General features: G+C 36.9%; 1 protein-coding gene across 9 annotated transcripts in view; it reads left to right on the forward strand.

Annotated features, from left to right (window-relative positions):
• The window catches only part of NLGN1 (neuroligin 1), a 422,927-nt gene that overhangs the window by 176,143 nt on the left and 233,370 nt on the right, over nucleotides 1-13,414 (forward strand). The window contains exon 1 of one of the 9 annotated variants that reach the window (XM_038183689.2): nucleotides 1,983-2,212. The exons of the other annotated variants lie outside the window; for them this stretch is intronic. The gene's annotated coding sequence lies outside the window, so the exon portion shown is untranslated. Of the gene's footprint in view, nucleotides 1-1,982; nucleotides 2,213-13,414 lie in introns of those variants that run through there. 9 annotated transcript variants of the gene reach the window in all.

A 13,414-nucleotide genomic window follows, 5' to 3' on the forward strand; every position in this document is an offset into this window, starting at 1 on the left:
TATTTGAAATCTTGATAAAGGTTGAAAGTCTAGAGGTGACTGATACAATTATGAATGCAGCAACTGTTTAGTTAATTGGCAGCACTTTGAATAAAGGTACCATTTATAAATTATTCATTGATATGTATTTCGTGATTAATAGGTGGAGCTCGGTTCTTCAGCTCCCTGAAAAGCATATTAGTAAATTCGTAACAGATGCTGCTCTAACAAATTGTTATAAAACACATTAAAACGTGTAGATATAACCAAAGCAATATATATCATTTCACTGTTATTCAGTGTCACTATTTTCTTATATCATTTCTCACATCAGTATAACACTGAATATAGTAGGTTTTTTTTTTTTAATAATTTATTTTCTTATGAATAGTATGGGGAATAAATCCAAATTCTTTTGTGAAATGCTAGCTGCATTAAAATCAGTGGTGAAACTTCCCTTTTCGTCACTGTGTTCAAGATTCAAATTTCAGTGTTGTAAATTGGTATGGGTGCCTTATTCACCCCCTGAAAAGGTTCATAGATTGAACAGCAATGTTATAGTTAATGTGTACTAAAGTTACTTCTGTATTGCTACTCCCAAGTCATTCTCATAAAGAAAAAGATTACTTATTTAAGTTTTCAGTGGAAGTTCAAGTCTCAGTTGTGCTCATTCACGATCTTCCTCCTGTGAAATAATTTCCTGTGAAGAAACATCCTTTATGAGTCTCTGAAGTCCCTACAGGCCGCTGAGCTCTGTTTCTTATTGCTCTTCCATCAATAGGGCTGATGGTGGGCAATATTTTCTGTTGTTGTCTGTCTCCATCCTTTGTCTCACAATCATTCGAGTCTGTTGTTGTTTTCTCTGGAGGGGTCTAACCCCACAGCTGTGTGTGCTGTACTCTTTTGCAGTATCCCCGTGAGTCGCTCTGTGAATAGATGAGTACAGCGCATGGATGAGGTGTTGGTTTGGAAAGTGTCATTACTGTGCTTAATCTGCCTGAATGCATTGAGAATCCAGAAGCCAATGTTTGCTAATTTGGATTATTTTTGCACGAAGATTCAGTTATCAAGGGTACTGAATTAACCTGCTACAAGAATGTGAAAATGTTGCAGGTCAAATAGTTATATTATTTATATGGACTAAAGTCCTGATCACCTTGTTTTAGTCTCTTCTGTGAATACCCAACAACCTTTTCCTGAATTCTTTAACATAAACGTTTTTCTTAGCCATGTTTAGCTTGAAGGGAACTGCTCCTATACCAAAACTGAAGGCAGGGTTTTATCTGAGTCTCCATTTTTTTTTCTCCTACCCATATTATCAGTTGTAATAAAACTTTCCTTGCAGTCCTTATTTCACTTCTATCCTCAGATAGTCCCAAGTAAAGCAACAATTATATTGCATCCAGGGAAAGAGAACGGTGACCCTTTTGTACTTTCATGGCATCTTGCTGTGTATACGTGCATACGTATGCACATTTATATATGTTTATGTGGTGGCCAAGTGGAAATGCAGAAATCTCTATAAGTCTAGGTCTCTTGTCTGAAAAGTGCTACTGTTGCTTTTGTGAGTGCATTGGTGTGGCACATGGTCAAATACAAGTCATTTTCAACTGTGCTAGTGAAAACATTTTTTTTTTTTGGTCATTGTTCAGAGACAGGAAAAGAGTGCCCAGCAAATGGCTGAAGCTATGAGTCTGAGTGGTGTAGGAATGCTCTCCTCCAAATGCTACTGCTGCTATCTGAAAACCTCAGGGTATCTGTGCATCTTTATTTTAGAGATTTTAATTTCCCCCTTCTACAAGGTTTTATTTTTCTGTGATTTCCAGTGCTCTCCTTACAAGTAGAAATCATTATTTATTTTTTCACCTAAGCACACTGCAAAGCTATTAAGGGATTTGAAGCAAACCATGTCCTCTCCTTCTCTCACATCACCACCTGAAATAAACTTCCTAGCATTTAACAGCACTGGGCCTTCCACCTGCACGTCACTGTTATCATCTGCCTGTGCTCTCAGCTGAGGGCCATTCAGCCCTCCCATGCCTGTTACTGTAGGTACTGCTCATTAGGGGTAGTGCATAAATAAGTTGATTTGTCCAAGGGCACTTGGTTTGTGCCTCCCTGTTGCCAGTAGTGTTAATTGTACCTAGGAGTACAGAGTTATACAGCTCTGCTTTCCCAGAGCTGGCTAGTTTGCAGGACGGATGAGAATATCCTGCATCCTACTTCTGGACAGGTTGGTGGGTGCGCAGAGGGCTTGGGAGGTGCTGGGCAGAATTGGTAGAAATAATGTTTAATGGCAGTAGGGATGGTGCTGAATGGAGAGGGAGAAAGGGGAATTTATGTCTGTTTCCATAAATTTTTAGGGATGTCTGTGCTCTAGTACTCTAAAATAACAACCCTGAGCTTTTCATTACTTCTGAGCCCATCTGTGCAAAATGTGCCTCCACCTCCACTTTATTTAATACTTCCCAGACTCTGCATCTGCTGGAAATACTTAGCTCTGCCTAATCAGGGAACAGGAAAATTATTACGTTAATGGGGAAGAATAAGAATTTTTACTGTTTATGGGTGCACAGGCTTTCTGAGCACAAGAAAAATGTGGGCACAAGATTAATTAAATTTGGGTTATTTGTTAATCATCCATTTTAATTGGGAATTTTTGCTTGTCCTGTCCTTTGCCTGCCTGCAACTCCCAGATGAGTAATTGCTACGTATCTTTAGAAGGATATCATAGCAACCGAAGCACGGGGAAGGCAATAAATGGGAGAGTCTACAGTCCAGCAGTTTATTTTAGCAGACGTTAATCAATGAAACTGCAGTTCGATCGCAGAGCCTGAATTCATTTCTTGTATTTGATTTTCCCTCCAGCTACCATTACAACTTACTTTTTATTAAATGACTTCTGATGAGCAGATGACTTCAACCTCTTTTCAGACCCATCTCTTCACTGCATTATTGTGGGCTGTAGATTAAACAAAACCTACTGACAGAAGTAAATTTAAGCACTGTAATTCTATTTTGTGATGCCCCGGTAACTCTTACAGTTACCAAGTACCTCCATGCATTAGCTAAATTTGATATCATCTAGTCTGAAGTGTTAATTTTTTCCCTTGTATGGCTTTATAAAAGGTCTCAAAATAATGAAAAATATCCCCGGCAACACAGGAGTAATGAAAGTCTTTTTCAGCAGCGAAAGGCACAATTTTTTAATCTGCAGTATTCTCTTACCTGCCTTCCTTCTCAAAGGAATTGTATCTTTTGCTTCATATGATTCATGGAGCCACAAGGTTGCAGAAATAGTCAGCTGGGTCTGTATTATTTGTGTTAGTTGATCAAACTTCAGAGTAACCTGACACTTTGAGGTGGTTCTTCTAATTCTTTTGCTAGACCAACTGCCAACAAGATATTTTTTATCCTGCTACAAGGTGACTGATAAAAGTGCTCTCTACATGGAACTGATAAGAAATGAATAATCTCTCAGACAAAATATATGGTCTTTGCAAGAGACAGGATTATCACTTGTGTGAAGTATTAATACTGAGGAATGCAATTGATTGAGGAGAACAAACTTGTGAAACAGCAGTAAGTAGTATAAGGGCTCTTCTACCCTGAACCTACAGGAAGCTGTTAGGAAATGGAGAATAGCATTAGAAAAACATAGGTCTTGACTAGACTTGTGAGGAGGGTTTCTCAGGAACATATCTTGCGTGCTGCTTTTGAGAATTAAATTGTGTTGAGACTGAGGAAAAGGGATAGTTGTCAAGTATGCTCAATGGAATTCTTTGAGTCATGTGCCAGGTAATACAAGGATCTCTTGTGTGCATTTATATGGAAGCTTTAAAAGTATGGCACCTGAGCCCAGGTGGGGATGAGCCCTACACCTCCTCCCTCATCTGAGCAGTGAGGGAGGAAGTGTAGAGGACTTGTTATCCCTCTGCTGAATGGGGGAAGAAAAGGCAAGTAGGAATAAGCTTGTTGGAACAATGAGTTAGAGCCCTGCTCTGGCTGTTGGTGGTTGTTTTCTGGGAATGTTGTGGTACAAATATCTTTATTGGCTGTAGGACAACACCAGAGAAGCAAAGCAGTGAACGTGAACAACTCAACATATGAGCTTTATAAGCAAATTTAATAACATAAAAGCTTCTAATAGTTCTTGTGTTTTAAAACTTGGCTTTAGTCAAATGCATATTTTAGTAATAATACATTGATAGAGATTTATCCTCATCAGAGATGCCCTCTGAGTACCATTTACATAAATACATCCAAAATTCTTTTTACTTTATACAGGCTTTGTCCATCTCTATTAAACTGCTGTGATCACACTTTACTTCTTGCTTTCTGACCAATTTAGAAGCAGCAGCATACTAAAGTCAAAGCACTGGCATCATTCTAAAAATGTTTATAACTTCTGTTTACTGAAAAATGAAGAGGGAGCTCTGCAGTAAGAATACATCTCTTTTGAAATAGATGTATTCTATTTTCTTTTAAAAGAAAAATGCTAGAACCATGTATGTTGCATAAAAGCAGTTTCACTGCCCTTGTGTTGCTCTCAAGACATAAGGAAAGTTTAAAAGGAATAGAAGCTAACCTACAATAGCAGAGGACAGAAAGTACGATTTGTTGCATAGATCACTTATTCCTCTTAGCTTCTTTACATAAAAAAAAAACAACACTTTCTAAATGTGCTAAGAAATGTTGTAGTAGTGTTTAAAGAATGTGAAAAGTTATAGGAATTATTGAAATAGCTAATTTCTGCATAATTATTCTTTGTAAGAGTGTAGTCCCAATAATTATGTGATGTTAGCAGTCATAATATGAGAAGGGAGAGCAAATTAGAGGGGTTCAAGATTATATGACCCAATTCCATTCTCTTCAGTTTGGACATTTTTAAGTGTCTTCATCACTGCAGGCTTAATGTTTTCCTGGAAAGCAGTAAGCAGTGTGACCTGTCTATGTGAGGCATAATTCTCTTCTCAGAGAAACTGAGATTTTAAGGAATTAAGATGTTTATTTTTCTTTTGTTATGGTGTGTAGCATTCAAACATCTCTCATCTAAGAGATCTGGTAGTGAGGTCTAAAGTATTTCTTGGATACCGTGACAGTTCACAGCCACTCTTCAGCTTTATGGAACAGGCTGTCCCATGCACAGGTGTTGTCTGAAATAGACTTCTTGGTCTCAGACTTCCTGGTGATGTTTTAGATACTGTGGGCTGTTAAACAGCTGGGAGGTGAAAAAAACACACCTAGCTGTGAACGTGCTATTGACCTATTTCTGAAAATGTTCCTGGCAGAAGTAAATTGAGAAACTATGCCAAGCATTAGGAAGGAATCCTGGAGAACTTGGGAGTGTAGACTAAATTGACTGCCCTTCATGTCATTACTTAAACAAGTAGTGATGACTGAAGGTTGGGAAGTGTTGTATTTACTAGTCAGGGTGGTGTCCCTTCCCCTTGGGTTCAGTTTGTCAGCTGCTGCTCATATACAAACTCATCCCTACCTGTCTGCTCCCAGAAGACCCACATTGGATTTTTTTTGGCAGTGCTGTCTGATTCTGTGACTTGTCTGCATAAGCCACCTCTAAGTAACATCATTTAAAAATCCCTTTTCCAATGTGGGGAAAGACTGGTGCTTAATTCCTATGCACACTGCTCAGAAGCTGTTGCAAAACAAAGTTTAATGAAGAGGGCCATAAGTACTTGCTATGCTCCATTTACCTGGGAGAAATGCATCTCATTTATAAGAGCCTGTGGTTGCCGGAGTTGAGCTTGGGCAACTCAACCTTCCAGTTCTCTCAGAATAGCACAGCAGACAATTCTCTTCCTTTACCTGCAGCAAATACTCGACTAAGTTGACTGCCTGTCCTCTTCCTTTCTTTTCTTCCATGATATTTTGTCCTCTCCTTCCACTCCCAACCTAGCTGTTCCTTGGCACATGTGCAAAAAAATGGTAGTTCTGTTCAACAGTATTCAAGGATTCAAGGTATGCCTTAATGCTTCTTTTTTTTTTTTTTTTTGTGGTTGGTACTGAGGCAATGCAATATTGCTCTTATTGCATGTGGTGACTTATGCTATGCCAATTGCAAATGTTAAATCATAGCCATGTTTTCTTTTCGTTGTTGACCAGGCTCTCCTTTTGGATCTTAGAAGTGTTTTGTGATTACTTGCAGTTTTAGGAGACTCAGTTCTCTACAACTTAGGCATATTCCCACAAAACTTCCTTAATATAAAGGTTTATTGGCTTACATGTTATCACTTTGGTTCTTGGTTTGTGTTTGTAGGATCATTATGAATATAGTCAGTGCAACAGGTGTTTTCATTTCCAGAAGAAAATGTTTTCTGTTCTGTACGTGGTTTAATAGCTTCTGACTCCTTTATGAAAGTCTGCAGGGAAAGAGGAGTTTACATTAACGGGTAGAGTAGCAGTATTGGACATTAAGATATGACCTCCAGAAAAAACAACAAAAATCATTTCAACCAATTTAAGTGCCTGAAGAAGCTAAAGCTTGAACTTGACTATCATGTTCTTAAATAACAAAATGCAAATCTGCAAACAGCTTCCTGCAAGTTCTTTGGAAGTAGATACCCTGGGTCCACGTTTATTCTCTAAACTGTACTAGCTAGGAACATAAGCTGTGTAGGTGTTAAGGAAAAAAAAACAATAACAGATTACATTACGAAGCAAGATGTGCACTGTTTGAATGCATCAATAATTCCCTTTTTCTTCTGTTTCAGCAGAGCTGCAAAGGAAGCAAATGTATTCTACGGTTTAGATTTGTACTGTTTGACAGATGTACATTAATAAAAAAAACTTTTCTTAATGCACACATGGACAAACCAGATTGTACAAAAATAACTGGGCTAATTAAATTTGAGTAAATGTTTTAATTTCTTTCAAACATAACACTTTCTACCTGCATCAGCCTTACTCATTTTGAGATACCCAAAAGAAAGCAAAATAGCTGATTACTGAACATCAAGGGAATTATTATTTTTTTCATCCCTTTAACATTTTTTCATGTTAAAATATGTCCTGGTCGATCAAAGTCGTCTTAACTCTTTCTTCAGGTCTTTCTACATACAAACACAGTTTTTTTATATGCACACGCATGAACATAATTTGAGGATAATGACAGACTTGGCAAACAGATTTAATTTCTAATGCTTAGTAATGAGCAATTTGGTTTTAATAATGAACAATTACCTGTCAATTTCACTTTTATGCAGATCATAGGTACTTAGCTTGCCTTGTGTTCAAGTGAATTTGGCATTCAGTCTTGTAAAGTGTAAACTTTACCTTCACCGATTGCATTATAAATGACAATATTCTCCTCTTAATGTTGTATTTTTCTGTCTTGCTGCTCTTAGTATCTGGTACTGAATTCATAGCATGCTCAGAACATGTATTGATTTCAAGAAATACTGTATCAGATTCCCATTTATATGTGCTATCATCTGTGGTTTTTTCTTACAAAGTGACTCTACTTGCCCGTCTTTTCAATTTGTACAGTATCTTTATTTGCATCAATATTACCCAACTAGCACTTCACAGCTAGACATATTTTCTGTTTGCATCAGTCCTATTCCACTAATAGCATTATAATTCATAGTTTTCTCAATATTTATGGCTAATAATAATTACCTGAGTTCCGTTCTGCATATGGGAGCTTTCCAGCTCTTGTTAGTGACTTTTCAAATGTTGTGAATCATGTTGTTAGTGTTTAATAAATATGGGCAAAATGGAATTATATTAACTTGGGCTTCCTTCTCAAGAAAACAAGGTCTTCTGTTAAGTAACTGCAGTAGTAGGGATGTAAATTGTTTAGATTGCTTGGGTTGAATGCTTGCCTGTTAGTGGAATTTTGCCATTTTTTTCTGCAAAGCTGTGATATATTTTATTACCCCCCTGCATTCTTTTCCTTCCTCATGTCTTGCTGTTCTCTTCCTCTCCAAAAGCTGTTGCTAGCTTTCTAGCTCTGATGTTCATATCAGAATACCCACAGCTTGTCTCTAACTTGCCATTTTGCAATACCAGGGTTCTCACTATCACTACGCTGCTTACATTGTATGCATTAGCAAGGGGCTAGAGTATTTAAGAAATGCTGCTTTTGAGCAGCATTTTGAGCAGCTTTTGAGAAAACAAATGAGTATGTACAACTAGGTATCTTTAAAAGTCACTTGGATTTCTGCGAAATATCCGTAAAGCTTGTGTGAGATCCTTTGAAGAGACCAAGGCCTTGGCTTCCATGCAGAGAGAAGATACTTATTGACCTCCATGAAGTTTCATGGTCTTAGTTAAGGCTTACATGGCTTTCTTCAGACTGTTTTACATCACTGTTCCTAGAATATTCTTTTAAGTTGTTCTTAGCCCATCCCGGGGAGATGGAAGAAGACAAACCAAACCAAAATATATTCTGTTGCTGTAGAAAAATAAAAAAATAAATAGAAATTCTGCTCTAAGCTGCCATCATAGCTCAGCATTTGTTTGGATGAGAGGATTTCATATGCTGAACTATATGAAATATTTCAGCATAAATGACTGCTTCACATCATGATAGTGCATGGATGAAAAAGAAAACAACAACAAAAACCAACAAACAAAACCTAACACATGAGTACAGAATGAAGACATGCAGAACCTTGTCTGAAAAGTGCTGCAGAAAGGACTGCTCCTTTGGGGTCTGAGGACTGGGATGTTCAAAGCAGCTACACACTCAAAATCATAGGGTTTTGGTTGCATTTTTATGCCTTTTTATGAATTTTATTTCCATTTTAATACTGATGATATTGATATATATGTATGTATGAAAAACTATCCACCCTTTACTACTTCTCCATGGAACTGTTACTATCTCCAGGAGCATTTTTACAAAGAAATCTTATAAAACAATCTTCTCGTTTTCCAGTCTACTATGTAATACATTAAATCTCAGGAGATATTAAATGTGTGTCTGTGGGAGAATGCCATGTTCCCTGCATAATTTAACCAGCATTATTACTCAGTAGCCTTCTTAAAGGAATGACAATTTCAAAGCTCTTTCTTGTTCTGTGTTCTGTGATGTGGTGCTTTTCCATATCCTTTGGTAGCTAAATATAAAACAAACAAACAAAAAAAACCTTCAGTCTTGAAACAGCATTACTGTGGACTGTGGCAGCACAAACTAGACAAGGAGAGATTAAATTAGAGATTATATCTGGCTCTTCAGTTCAAGAAGTTACTGAAAAGAAAAATGCATAGCGATAGAAGTTTTTTCTGAGTTTCCCTTTATTTAGTGCAAGTTTGCAGAGATGATTATACTAATGAAAGATGATGGGTAAGACTTTAAGTATCACAGTTGTCTGTTAATCATTCCTATTTTTCAGTTAATCCTTACTAAATTAACTATGGCAGCACTGAAGGTGCTAAAAATTCTGGAGTATCTGAAAAGCTATAAGCAACTACCTGACAATCTTGTTTCTCTCTCACCCCGAGTACTCACAGAACAAAAAATATTGAACTTTTCCTCTTTCACTGTTATTTTTGATCCACTTCTAGTGGACATGGAGTGTATGGAGTTCTGCATGCCGGAGCTTATGCACTCAGTTCTGTGTGGATTTTATGCATTTATCTGTATTTGAGAGACAGAGTAGAAGGTATTAGGCTGTGAGATGAATAATCTGCTTAAATGATAAAGTACTGGTAAGCGGTATTGAAAGCAATGAATGTGTTTCTTTGATGGCCATTTTGTATGTGGCCTGAATAATATTACTAAGGACTGTCAGGCTGGCGTTTTGAGCTCAGAATTTCTTCTGTTTCGTAGGGGAATTTTCTCATATGATGTCACAACCCTTTTGTGTGATTGAATGATTATTTCATGTTGACAACTTTTCTAACTATGAAGGAAGACAGTATTAGCTGTAGTTTTTTCATGTATTTTATGTTTTTATGGGAGTTGCTGCCTGAGGTTTAGTTTTTAATTTTTGAAACTTAATGTATGGTAAAGAGATTGATCCAAAAACAGTTCTTACACTAAGACTTACAAATGAGGGAGAAAAAAATTAAGGTGGGGTTTACATAATGGAGGAGTTGCTGTCCAGGCAAAATATTTCAGTTGTGGGAACTTCAGGGGCAAATGTAGAGATGGATTAGAGGAGGAAAAAAAGAAAAAAAAAAAAAACAAAAAAAACAAAAAAAAAAACCAACAACAACAACAAAACTTGCCATTGTTGCTGAGTAATGGGTGAAGATGCAATGGCAAATTGAGGACCATACTCTGCGGAGAAATCAGTACAATTCCATGCAAATGCAACTTCATTGGGCTCAGCTGCAAATCTGGCCATACTTGTTTGTTCCTCAGTCTGTTGTAAACTAGGTAAAAATCCCCTAAGGTCACTGGTGCTATGCTGCACAAGTGATAACTGAACAATAATCTATGTAAGTGATGTAAGTGGCAGTGAAGAGCCCAGAGCATAGCAATAAGCAGCTTGTGCTTTAAATAAAGAATTGGGTATGTTAGACATTAATAAAACCTGAACTACCTAGAAGGATTCTTTAGTCTATTGGATAAGTATGTTCAACTTTAAATCTTCTCTGTATTTGGTATAATAGATTTTGTATGGTTTCTAGACCTTGCTGTAAAAGTATTAAGTACTAAAGAGTAGTGCTGTTACTAGGGATGTTAACAAGCACAGGAGTTTTATGCAGCTGGGTAACATTTGTTCTTCATTACTCTAATCTGCTACTCTTTTGTGTGACTAAGTTTGCAATTGTGTGCCCTTAAGTGTGTCTCAATGATTTGAACAGAGATGAAGGTGCTATTGTAAGGATTATGTGGGAGTATTCATCTACAGGAACATTTAAAAATATACATATATAAGCACCATCTGGTGCAATGAGGTGTGTTTCAAAGGCAAAATATTTGCTCTTTAGAAGTGTTCCGGAGTTGAGAATAATGTTTTCTTTGGAAAAGACAATTTGGCAATTTCTAGAAAGGATTGGTCATTTGGAGCAGAGAAGGGAACACAAATTGGGTTATGGGTATTTCTCAGTTCATTTTTGGAACCCTTTCCATTAAAAAGCAAATCTTTTAAAGTACCTGTTCAGGAACTTGAAGAGTAGAATTATTAAAATTTCATACAAACGTAATACCATTTATCTACACCTTTTTGATGTTCATACAACCAGGAGCTATGCTAGCTGCCATAGAAGAGTTGAGCTGATTATGTTTTTATACAGTCTTTTCCAAGCTATAGAAGTTTTCAGTCAGGATAGCCCCATTCATTGTTTCTTGGTATGCAATATTGCATTAGTCATGTAAAGTTATTCCAGTTTACTAGACAATTAGGATTCCCCTATGTAAAGGTTTTTTGTGTTCAGAACTCTGCAAAACATTGTATATTAAAGTGTATGACTGTTTTTCCTAAATTACTGAGAAAAGTACTATGAAAATGCATGGGGCCAAGAACAGATGTTTAAAGACCCCTAGTAGCAGCACCTTTAATGAGCAATGAGTATGTAACAACTTCTAGAGTTGTCAGCTTGGCATAGTAATGTGCACATTTAGATGTGCCACTTAAATTCTGTGTAGTGCTATTTTTTTTATTAGAACATTGTGTGCTTCAACATTAAATGTCTCTGTTTTTTGTCAACTAAAGCTGATGGCAAACTTTCTTTTTGGAGAAGACTTAAAAACATGTTTATAAAACCAAGGTGAATTATTTTTTCCCAATTCCTTTTTTTTTTTTTTTTTATTCCCTTGTCATCTGCTTGCTGTTTTTCTCAGGATTAAATTCAAGCTAATGATTTGCAGGTAAAGAATTCATTTGGTTTGCACTTAGCAATTTTTGCCCAAAGTGTCCTTTATTAGTCTTCTGAAATTTCAGCAATATTTAAAGATGAATTAGAAATGAGATAATGTAAAAACTGAATGAAAGCATTTGTTCATCTTAAAGTCCACCATTAGAAGATGACTGATTTTCCTTAATTACTGTAGGGATTAAACCCCCACTAAATTGCCTTTGTAATATATCCATATATTCTGTTTTTTTTTTTTAAAGATATAAACAGCCATGCTTATTGAAGAATAATTTTTATGCATCTTTATCGATATTTTAAAAATTCTAACACAGTAATGGATGTATGCTTCACTGAGATTCAATTTCTTTATTATTGCACCTAACTCTGTTTGCCACAGTTCTTTTTATTAATGCTTTCAGCTATCTTACATTTCAGATTTTATGCAATGTAATCAGTTTTTTCTTACCCTTTTAGGGATTACTTTTTATAGTGCAACTTCTACTTTTCTTTTTATTCAGAGTGACTTTAAGATGATCTTCAATAATCTTGGAACATGGGTGTGGATTTTTCTGGAGGAATTATTTACTTTTATAGATATCTTATTAGGAGTAAGTTGTGGGTTACATAACAAATGTAGGCAGGTTGTGATCATTTGCACTTTCTCTAAAGATGTTTTAGAGATGGTGTTTAATGGTAGTGTAAGATAACTAGCATATGTCCTCCAGACTTACTACCTTGGATAATGTATTTTTCTTCTCTTTATCATACATGTTAAATTCTGCTCTTTGATCTAATATGGTGCTCTGCAACAAACATTAATGATTGCTGCTGTCAGATAGGACTTTAATCCATTCCAGGGCCTTGTTGTCTGATGTGTGAATAATTTGATGCAATAACACTCTCTCCCCAGCTCTTGCTAGGCATGCTGTTCTTCCTGACTGGATGTATTTAGAGACTTTAAACACACCAGTCATATGAATCCTCCCACCAGATTTTGATGATTCTGATTTTTGTCTAATTTTTCCTCACATGGAAACATTTAAACGTTCCTTTTATTTTTGTATGGACTTCTGGCACTGGGATGAAGACAACTGATCACTTTGTGTTTACATCCCCTGATAATTTGATTCATTGCAGAGTGACACCCACAGTACGAGGTCTGCATCTGACTATAAGCATCTCATTTAACCTCTCACTGTCATTGTGTTTTATGGAAAGACTAATGCTCTCTGAATTAGTACAACTAGTCAGTCATCTGGGGGATTACGTGTCCTTCAGTTGGAAGGTGGATTGCTGCAGCTAAAACACTTTCATTTGCCCCGAGGTGATGCAAACATTTCTCCAGCCCTCCAAGTTGTCCCTTGCCAGTGATCTTGGTGCTGTGTGGGGACGCAGGCGGCTGAAGCCCTTCTCCCTCACCAGGCCACAAAATGGCTGCTGCGGCCTTGCCTGTGATGGTTGCACTGGTGACTTGGCTGTCCTCGGCCCCTCTTTTCATTGCAGAGCTCCTGCTTTTTATTAGCCCAGTGAGTTTTGATTCCTTTATGGAAGGATACAGTTAAATGATGTAAACACCTATTTCATTTCTTCATACTTAAAATGTATTTTCAATAAGGTTGGATGGGGCCTTAAGCAACCTGATTTAGTGGGAGGCATCCCTGCC

The sequence above is a fragment of the Anas platyrhynchos genome, chromosome 9 (genome assembly GCF_047663525.1).
Source record: "Anas platyrhynchos isolate ZD024472 breed Pekin duck chromosome 9, IASCAAS_PekinDuck_T2T, whole genome shotgun sequence".
NCBI lineage: Eukaryota > Metazoa > Chordata > Aves > Anseriformes > Anatidae > Anas > Anas platyrhynchos.